Here is a 10,117-nt window from a genome sequence, read left to right as displayed (position 1 = left end):
GCTCCCACTGATGCCCATGTATCCTGATGGTGTGGAATTGCAAATTCTGCACCATCAGCTAATTGCATGTAATTGTAGATGGTGTTCAGCGTTGAGGGGGAGAAAGCAACTTTGCTTAATGGTGCAACCACAAACTATGTGCATTGATTGGGGGGGCGGGGGGCACCATCCCTGCAGACAGAAATGGAGCCTGCTATACAAGTATGATAGACATTATGATCATGGCACTGGTTTAGAGCTTTAATGCTTTAAAAGAGAAACTGGTTTATGCCACAAGAGCAATCCCCAGCCAGCTGGATCAGAAATTACAACAGTGCCTAGAAATAAGAAAATAATCCCAATATTTTTGCCTTAACATTGAGATTATTGAAGGTTAATATCTCAGAGCTGAGAGATCAAAGTCAGTGGCTTTCAGCATGGTTCATTATATTCTGTGCAACACTAGAACGCAGTGGGTAGATTTTATATGATGTATATATCTGCACTGTAAACTCTATCAGTCAGTCAATCAAAGGCTCATATTACTGTAGCTGGAGTTACAGGGCACAATATTACTTCAGTTTAAGTCACACGGTGGACTCAATAGGCAATCGGATTTGAATCATTCACCTGCTTTTACACATTACCTTTCCTAAAACTGAAATTTTATTTCTGTGTATATTTAAAATGATTGTTTGGAGGCTGCTTTGGTGTTCAGAAGATGTCTTAAAACAGTCAAGCTTCTCAAGTATTCACAATTTAGTCCCGTCTTGTATGGTTCTCATTTAGAAATCAGTGACAAGGCTAGGAACTGAATATTCAAAGATATTCGACATTTAGGAAGAACAGGCAAAAAAGAAAAGGAGGTGGGGTAGTGCTGTTAATAAAGGATGCAATCAGTAAAATTGTGAGAAAGGATCTTGGCTCAGAAGATCAAGATGTAGAATCAGTTTGGGTGGAGCTAAGAAACAGCAGAAAACATTGGTGGGAGTTATTTATAGGCCACCAGACAGTAGTGGCAATGTATAAAGCAGGAAATTAGAAGTGCATGTAACAAGGGTAATACAGTAATCATGGGGGACTTTAATCCACATATGATTGGGCAAACCAAATTAGCACTCCTGTGGAGGATGAATTCCTGGAATGTATACGAGATGGTTTTCTGGATCAGTATGTTGAGGAAGCAACTAGGGAACAGGCTATTTTAGATCTAGTATTGTGCAATGAGAAAGGGTTAATTAATAATTTTGTTGTAAAGGAGCCCTTAGAGAAGAGTGACCATAATATGATAAAAGTCTTCATTAAGTTTGAAAGTGATGTAGTTCAATCCGAAACTAGGGTCTTAAATCTAAACAAAGGAAACTATGAAGGTATGAGGCGCAAGTTGGCTGTGGTTGATTGGGGAACTACATTAAAAGGTGTGATGGTAGACAGGCAATGGCTGGCATATAAAGAATTAATACATAATTTGCAACAAATATATATTCCTATAAGGCACCAAAACCCAACAGGAAAAGTGGTCCAATCGTGGCTAACAAGAGAAAGATAGTATTAAATCAAAGGAAGAGGCACATAAAGTTGCCAAAAAAAACAGTAAGCCTGAGGATTGGGGGCATTTTAGAATTCAGCAAAGGAGGACCAAGAAATTGATAAAGAAAGGGAAAATAGAATATGAGAGTAAACTAGCAAGAAACATAAAAACGGACTGTAAAAGCTTCTATAGGTATGTAAAAAGGAAAAGACTGGCAAAGGCAAATGTGGGTCCCTTACAGACAGGGACAGGAGAATTTATAAAGGGAAATAAGGAAATGGCAGAGAAATTAAACAAATACTTTGTGTCTGTTTTCACGGAAGAAGAAACAAAAAACCTCCCAGAAATACTAGAGAACCAAGGATATGGCGAGAATGCGGAACTGAAAGAAATTAATATTAGTCAAAAAAAATAGTACTAGAAAAATTAATGGGACTGAAAGCTGATAAATCCCAAGGACCTGATGATCTACATCCCAGGGTTTTGAAAGAGGTGGCTATAGAGATAGTGGATGCATTGGTTGTCATCGTCCAAAATTCTTTAGATTCTGGAACGGTTCCTGCAGATTGGAGGGTAGCAAATGTAATCCCCCTATTTATGAAAGGAGAGAGAGAAAAAACAGGGAACTACAGACCTGTTAGCCTGACATCAGTAGTAGAGAAAATGCTAGAATCTATTATAAAGGATGTGATAACAGGACACTTAGAAAATAATAATAGGATTTGGCAGAGTCAACATGGATTTATGAAAGGGAAATCATGTTTGACAAACCTATTGGAGTTCTTTGAGGATGTAACTAGTAGAATAGATAAGGGGGAACCTGTGGATGTGGTGTACAGGAGTAAAGATATCTTACTGCAGTTATACATGGTCTTGGTGGGACCACACCTGGAGTATTGTGTACAATTTTGGTCTCCTTACCCAAGGATGTACTTTCCATAGAGGGAGTTCCACAAAGGTTCACCAGACTGATTCCTGGGATGTCAGGATTGTTGTATGAGGAGAGATTGAGTAGACTAGGCCTATACTCTCGAGTTTAGAAGAATGAGAGGTGATCTCATTGAAACATACAAAATTTTTACAGGGCTTGACAGGGTGAGTCTAGAATCAGGGGTCGCAGTCTCAGAATAAGGGGTAGGCCATTTAGGACTGAGATGAGGAGAAATTTCTTCACTCAGAGGGTGGTGAATCTTTGGAATTCTGTACCCCAGAGGGCTGTGGAGGCTCATTGAGTACATTCAAAACAGAGATTGATAGATTTCTAGATATTAAAAAGGTATCAAGGGGATAATGCAGGAAAATGTCGTTGAGGTAGAAGATCAGCCATGATCTTGTTGAATGGCGGAGCAGGCTCGAGGGGCCGGATGGCCTACTCCTGCTTCTATGTCTTATGTTCTTATGTGAACAAATGGGTGGAAGAGCCTCCGTCTGCAGACAGTTTTCACACCCCACATCATGCTCTTACCAACAGTAATTCCTGTGCGAGACAGTTAACGTCACTATCTCATGGTTAAACAGCACTGACAGTCCCAAATAACTTCTGTAATAGCATGCAACAGTCATGTCACTGTACACCTTGGTATTTCCAGATTGGAATTAACATGTTGTACTGATTCACGAGCCAGGTGAATAATCTCACTCAGTGCGATGCTCCATGCGTGTTCCAAAATCTTGGCAAGTTCAACACTCGCCAATTGTGGCTGACCAGTCGAGAGATGTGCATGCTGCATCCTCTGGCCTTGTATAATACAAACCAGAGACGACAGTACAGATTCCTGCCATTAACTACTGCAGTCACCCATGCAAACCCTGGATCCTGTGTCTTGGTGAGCTGCAATGTGTCCACTTGATATCTACATCAGATATGTCCTTCTGCAAAATGCTGATGCAGCCCTTTGAGCAATGAGAAACCATGTTTAATACTAGATTTTGGATATGTGAATTGCCCATGTTTTTACAATGAGACTCCTGCAGAAGACAAGTGCCAATTGTTAATTTACTGCGGGCGCCGGTATTGGAGCAGGACATTAACCTAAGACCATACAAGACTTCACTAAATGTTCACACGTATATTAGAGAAGGCTTTGTGGAGATTGCTACGGTAATATATATTTCTAATTAAAACAGGCAACAGAGAGGTAGGCCACTTACCAGACTCAACAGCAGCCTAATGTGTGGAGATGATGTCCTTGTGGTATTGGAGCTGCACAGTTGGTTATAACCCGATCATGCAAGATATTTCCTAAGTGCCCTTCACTCCTGTTCAGCTGGTTAATGCTTCCTATCATGCTGCATTTTATCTCTTGCAAACGATGACCTGAGAAGGGTTGCAACAGTCTTCTGCAGTTCATGTCACTGTGGTAAATTCATAAACATTTTTCATACATACCTAGAAAACAGGCGATCAATCACTTCGAAAAAGCTGAAAGCCCCCAAAATATTGACAGCTAAAAAAGTTCTGAAATGCAGGTCTATGGTATGCGAAGACAAGTTAGATTGAGAGTGCAATGGGACACAGGCTCATCATAACAAAAACTGCAAGCATAGCCATCTTTTATTGCAGTACCCAAAAACAGATAGCAACTGTAATTTGGAGCCTACTGTTAATGAGTGTGAATCTATGTCATCTTTCAATATAAGTAAAATTCGTCATCACTCCAATCCCACTCCTTATTTTGTTTCCATCCCGCGGAAATTTCACAAGTACAGCGACAGCAATTGTCAAATAAAACCAGTTAACATATTTACAGCAGCGAACATCCACGTCATCTCAAAAAAAGCAGCTGCATTGAAGAAAATAAACCTTCACAAAAGACAACAATCCCCAGAAATTAGCTTAGGAAAATAAAAACTTTTCAGAACCTTGTTATGTAGTCTTCTCCTGTTAACCCTGACAGTGGTTCAAATTGAGCAATTTCACAAACAGCACAATACATCTCCTTTTGCATGATTTGAATATGTTAATAGATAATTTGAATTAAGCAACTTCGAATTAAGAGGAAGAGACTGCATATAACTTCATGATTGACAAGCACTAAACATACTCCGTTACTGTGACTCAAGACACTATCGGCTCAATTTTTCTGCCACAAGTTTGTGCACAGTAAACAACAGGAGAAAGTAACACATGACTGATTCCAATTTTGCACTCCAGTCACTCTGGTTGTGACAGGCTCTCATTCCTCCTTCCAAATTATGATTGATTGACAACTTCCCACCTCAGTGAAAAAAAAACTACTTTTAAAAAAAAATGAAATGCTGACAAGTTGACATATGAATTGAAATGCTGATTGTTGACAGCAACACCTTTTATACTTTTCAACATCATTTTATGGTCGGTTACATGTTTCTGTAGTGTCTCACCAATACACACAGCCCCGCTTTATTGCAGGATCTATCATCGTGGCTGTCACCAGAAAAACAGCAGCTCATTTGAACAGGTGAAAGTTGACTCACTTCCACTTTGTTAATAATTACTTCCAGTTGAATTGATTGTGTCCCATTTTGGGGCTCAGCAACAACTGTTCACAGTTGGTGCCACTAATCTGTGAAATACCTTTACGTCTTACTCCCTTTATTCCCCTCCCCCCATTATCTGTGAAACAATCTGGCTGTGACCAGGGATTCAGCCGAGAGGGAGACTGAACTTGCAGTCTTTGTCCAAATGTTGGCGTTCCACCACGCTTCTCTTTCTAACTTGTACTGTTTAGACATGCCATTGCCTCCCATTCCTCCTCTTCACCAAGTAAAAGCTCCTTCCCCTAGTTTCCAGTAACTGCTGTTAATACACATAATCTGCACACAAGTGATGTTACAGCTCAAGTTTGTGCAGAACGCCACCAAGTGGATAATGAGATATTACCATACAGCAGAAGGGATTATGGAAGTTCTTCTGCCTCAATCATTTTCCCTTTCTACTTCCTCCGACCCGTGTGATTATCGATTCCCTCACCGAGGACTGACGTCTTACCCAGCAGTATGAAGAAGGTGCAAGAGCCTTGTACAGTCATTTACTCACGAGTCATCATCGGTCATGTCATTTCAACTTTGAATGAACCTGCTAAATCTCGGCCGTTGGAAGCTGCTGAAAAGCAGAGGTTAATGTGCATAAAATTGCAATAGTACACATTGCTGCATGTTTGAACAGGTGTGCAATCTTGTCTCGTTCTCTTCAGTCCTAAAATCTCCAAATTGCCTTCTCGAATGCTCAGTCGATAAAGTACTGTGGTATAGAACACAAAAGCCCTACAGAGCAGCAGGTCCAGGCTCGATTCTTTTATTTGGACCTCCCTACCTAACAGCACTGTGGGAGAACCCTCACCACAAAGACTGCAGCGGTTCAAGAAGGCAGCTCACCACCACCTTCTCAAGGGCAATTAGGGATGGGTATTAAACGCTGGCCTTGCCAGCAATGCCTACATCCTATGAACGAATAAAAAAAATTGCAGATACAGCACAGGAGGCGGCCATTCGGCCCATTGTGCCTGTGCCGGCTCTTTGAAAGAGCTATCCAATTAGACCCATTCCCCTGCTATTTCCCATAGCCCTGTATTTTCTTTCAAGTATTTATACAATTCTCTTTTGAAAGTTACTATTGAATCTGCTTCCACCACCCTTTCAGGCAGTGCATTCCAGATCATTACAACTCACTGCGCAAAAAAGTGTTTCCTCATGTCGCCTCTGGCTCTTTTGCCGATCACCTTAAATCTGTGCCCTCTGGTTAATGACCCTTCTGCCACTGGAAATGGTTTCACCTTATTTACTTTTTCAAAACCCTTCATGATTTTGAACACCTATCAAATCTCCCCTTAACTTTCTCTGTTCTAAGGTGAACAACCCCAGTTTCTCCAGTCTCTCCACATAACTGAAGTCTTTCATCCCTGGCACCATTCTAGTAAATCTCTTCTGCACCTTCTCCAAAGCCTCGACATCCTTCCTAAAGTGTGGTGCCCAGAATTGAACATAATACTCCAGCTGAGGCCTAACCAATGTTTTATAAAGGTTTAACATAATTTCCTTGCTTTTGTACTCCACGCCTCCATTAAGCCCAGGATCCCATATGCTTTTTTTTTTATAAACAGCCTTCTCAACTTGTCCTGCCACCTTCAAAGATTTGTGTATGTGCATCCCCAGGTCTCTCTGTTCCTGCACCCCCTTTATAATTGTACCATTTAGTTTATATTGCCTCTCCTCATTCTTCCTACCAAAATGCATCACTTGACACTTCTCAGCATTAAATTTCATCTGCCACGTGTCTGCCCATTTCACCAGTCTGTCTATGTTCTCCTTAAGTCTGTTACTATCCTCCACATTTTTATTACATTTCTTGGAGGCTCTCCAGGCAGTACAAAGAAGGTTCACTCGGTTAATCCCGGGGATGAGGGGGCGGATATATGAGGAGAGGTTGAGTAGATTGGGACTCTACTCATTGGAGTTCAGAAGAATGAGAGGCGATCTTATTGAAACATATAAGATTGTGAAGGGGCTTGATCAGGTGGATGCGGTAAGGATGTTCCCAAGGATGGGTGAAACTAGAACAAGGGGGCATAATCTTAGAATAAGGGGCTGCTCTTTCAAAACTGAGATGAGGAGAAACTTCTTCACTCAGAGGGTAGTAGGTCTGTGGAATTTGCTGCCCCAGGAAGCTGTGGAAGCTATATCATTAAATAAATTTAAAACAGAAATAGACAGTTTCCTAGAAGTAAAGGGAATGAGGGGTTATGGGGAGCGGGCAGGAAATTGGACATGAATTTAGATTTGAGGTTAGGATCAGATCAGCCATGATCTTATTGAATGGCGGAGCAGGCTCAAGGGGCCGATTGGCCTACTCCTGCTCCTATTTCTTATGTTCTTATGTACATTTCTGAGTTTTGTGTCATCTGCAAATTTTGAAATTATACCCTTTATACCCAAGTCCAGGTCATTAATATATATCAAAAAGAGCAGTGGTCCTAATACTGACGCCTGGGAAACACCACTGTATACTTCCCTCCAGTCTGAAAAACAACCATTCACCACTTCTCTCTGCTTTCTGTCCCCCAGCCAATTTTGTATCAATGCTGCCTCAATCCCATGGGCTTTAATTTTGCTAACAAATCTATTATGTGGTACTTTATCAAATGCCTTTTGAAAGTCCATATACACCAAATCAACCCTCTCCATTACTTCATCAAAGAACTCAATAATGTTAGTCAAACATGATTTTCCTTTAACAAATCCATGCTGACTTTCATTTCTGGGCAGTGATGAGTTAACTCGGTGAGGGCTGGGTTGGCACTATGTGCAAGTTATGAATTGTAGCAACCATTCAACAAAATAAAACATCCCAGCCGTGAAAAAAATAATTAGACACCAAGTAATAGTGGGAGAAGGGTTGGGACGATGAGCACACGTGATTTCATCAAAGAGCAAGGTTTAAGGGCATTTTTAAGGAAGAGGGGGTGTAGGAAGAGCATTCCAGGGAGACAATGATACTGAATACTACCCACGTACATACCCACCTATCTGGCGTCAAATTTACACACGTACGATGGTAAAAAGGCATGTTTGCAATAGGTTCCACATCGTTCACCTGAGGAAGGAGGTAGCCTCCGAAAGCTTGTGAATTTAAAATAAAATTGCTGGACTATAACTTGGTGTTGTAAAATTGTTTACAATTGTCAACCCCAGTCCATCACCGGCATCTCCACATCATAGGTAAAATCAGACAGCTGTTCAGTGTGATTAACATCTGGAGTGTAGTCCATAATCATGGCAAATTATCTTGCACTATGGACTCTTGACTATAAATTGAAAAACGATATATAATCAGCTCAATGAATTCGTTCTGAACGTCCTTGCTCAGATAACTGTCTAAGTCGCAGATAGCTCAGCCTATGGTTTAAAATATACCAATTTGGTGTGTGATTCCTAAACAGGCTCTCATTAGCTTTTATAAATAGGAATAAACGTATACGAGGGGAGATTTCAAGCGACAACAACTTGCATTTATATAGCATCTTTCACATAGCAAAACGTCCCAAGGCACTTCACAGGAGTGTTATCAGACAAAATTTGACACCGAGCCACATAAGATATTAGGACAGGTAACCAAAGCTTGGTCAAAGAGGTAGGTTTTAAAGCAGGAGAGAGGTGGAAAGGCAGAGGTTTTGGGGGCGGGGGGGGGGGGGGTTCTACAGCTTAGGGCATGGACAGCTGAAGGAACAGCCTGCAAAGGTGGGGTGAAGGATCTGGGGGATGGACAAGAGGCCAGAGTTGGAGCAACGCAGAGTTCTTGGTGGGTTGTTGGGCTGGAAGAGGTTACAGAGATAGGGAGGAACAAGGCCATGGAGGGATTTGAACATAAGGATGAGAATTTTAAATTTGAGGCTTTGCTGGATTGGGAGCCAATGCAGGTCAGTGAGCATAGGGGTGATGGGTGAACAGGACTTGGTATGAGTTAGGATAGGGGCAGCAGAGTTTTGGATGAGCTCAAGTTTACAGAGAGTGGAAGATGGGAGGCTGGCTAGGAGAGCATTGGAATAGTAGAGCCTGGAGGTAACAAAGGCATGGAGGAGGGTTTCAGCAGCAGATGGGCTGAGGCAGGGGCAGAGACGGGCAATGTTACATAGGTGGAAGTAGGCGGTCTTGGTGATCGGAAGCTCAGCTCAGGGTCCAATAGGACGTCAAGGTTGTGAGCAGACTGGTTCACCCTCAGACAGAGGCCAGGGAGATTCACAAGGTTTATAGTGCAACAAATTTAAGATGGAATGTACACGTCACAAGATGTATAACCAACACAAAAGGACTGGTGTGATACATAAATGTACGTTTACATAGAATGTACAGCACAGAAACAAGCCATTCGGCCCAACAGGTTCATGCCGATGTTTATACTTTTTTTTTATTCGTTCACGGGATGTGGGCGTCGCTGGCGAGGCCGGCATTTATTGCCCATCCCTAATTGCCCTCGAGAAGGTGGTGGTGAGCCGCCTTCTTGAACCGCTGCAGTCCGTGTGGTGACGGTTCTCCCACAGTGCTGTTAGGAAGGGAGTTCCAGGATTTTGACCCAGCGACAATGAAGGAACGGCGATATATTTCCAAGTCGGGATGGTGTGTGACTTGGAGGGGAACGTGCAGGTGGTGTTGTTCCCATGCGCCTGCTGCTCTTGTCCTTCTAGGTGGTAGAGGTCGCGGGTTTGGGAGGTGCTGTCGAAGAAGCCTTGGCGAGTTGCTGCAGTGCATCCTGTGGATGGTGCACACTGCAGCCACAGTGCGCCGGTGGTGAAGGGAATGAACGTTTCGGGTGGTGGATGGGGTGCCAATCAAGCGGGCTGCTTTATCCTGGATGGTGTCGAGCTTCTTGAGTGTTGTTGGAGCTGCACTCATCCAGGCAAGTGGAGAGTATTCCATCACACTCCTGACTTGTGGCTTGTAGATGGTGGAAAGGCTTTGGGGAGTCAGGAGGTGAGTCACTCGCCGCAGAATACCCAGCCTCTGACCTGCTCTCGTAGCCACAGTATTTATATGGCTGGTCCAGTTAAGTTTCTGGTCAATGGTGACCCCCAGGATGTTGATGGTGGGAGATTCGGCGATGGTAATGCCGTTGAATGTCAAGGGGAGGTGGTT

The sequence above is a fragment of the Heptranchias perlo genome, chromosome 16 (genome assembly GCF_035084215.1).
Source record: "Heptranchias perlo isolate sHepPer1 chromosome 16, sHepPer1.hap1, whole genome shotgun sequence".
Classification (NCBI taxonomy): Eukaryota; Metazoa; Chordata; class Chondrichthyes; order Hexanchiformes; family Hexanchidae; genus Heptranchias; species Heptranchias perlo.
The sequence above is the reverse complement of the archived record's forward strand: the minus strand, read 5'-3'. Positions refer to the sequence as shown.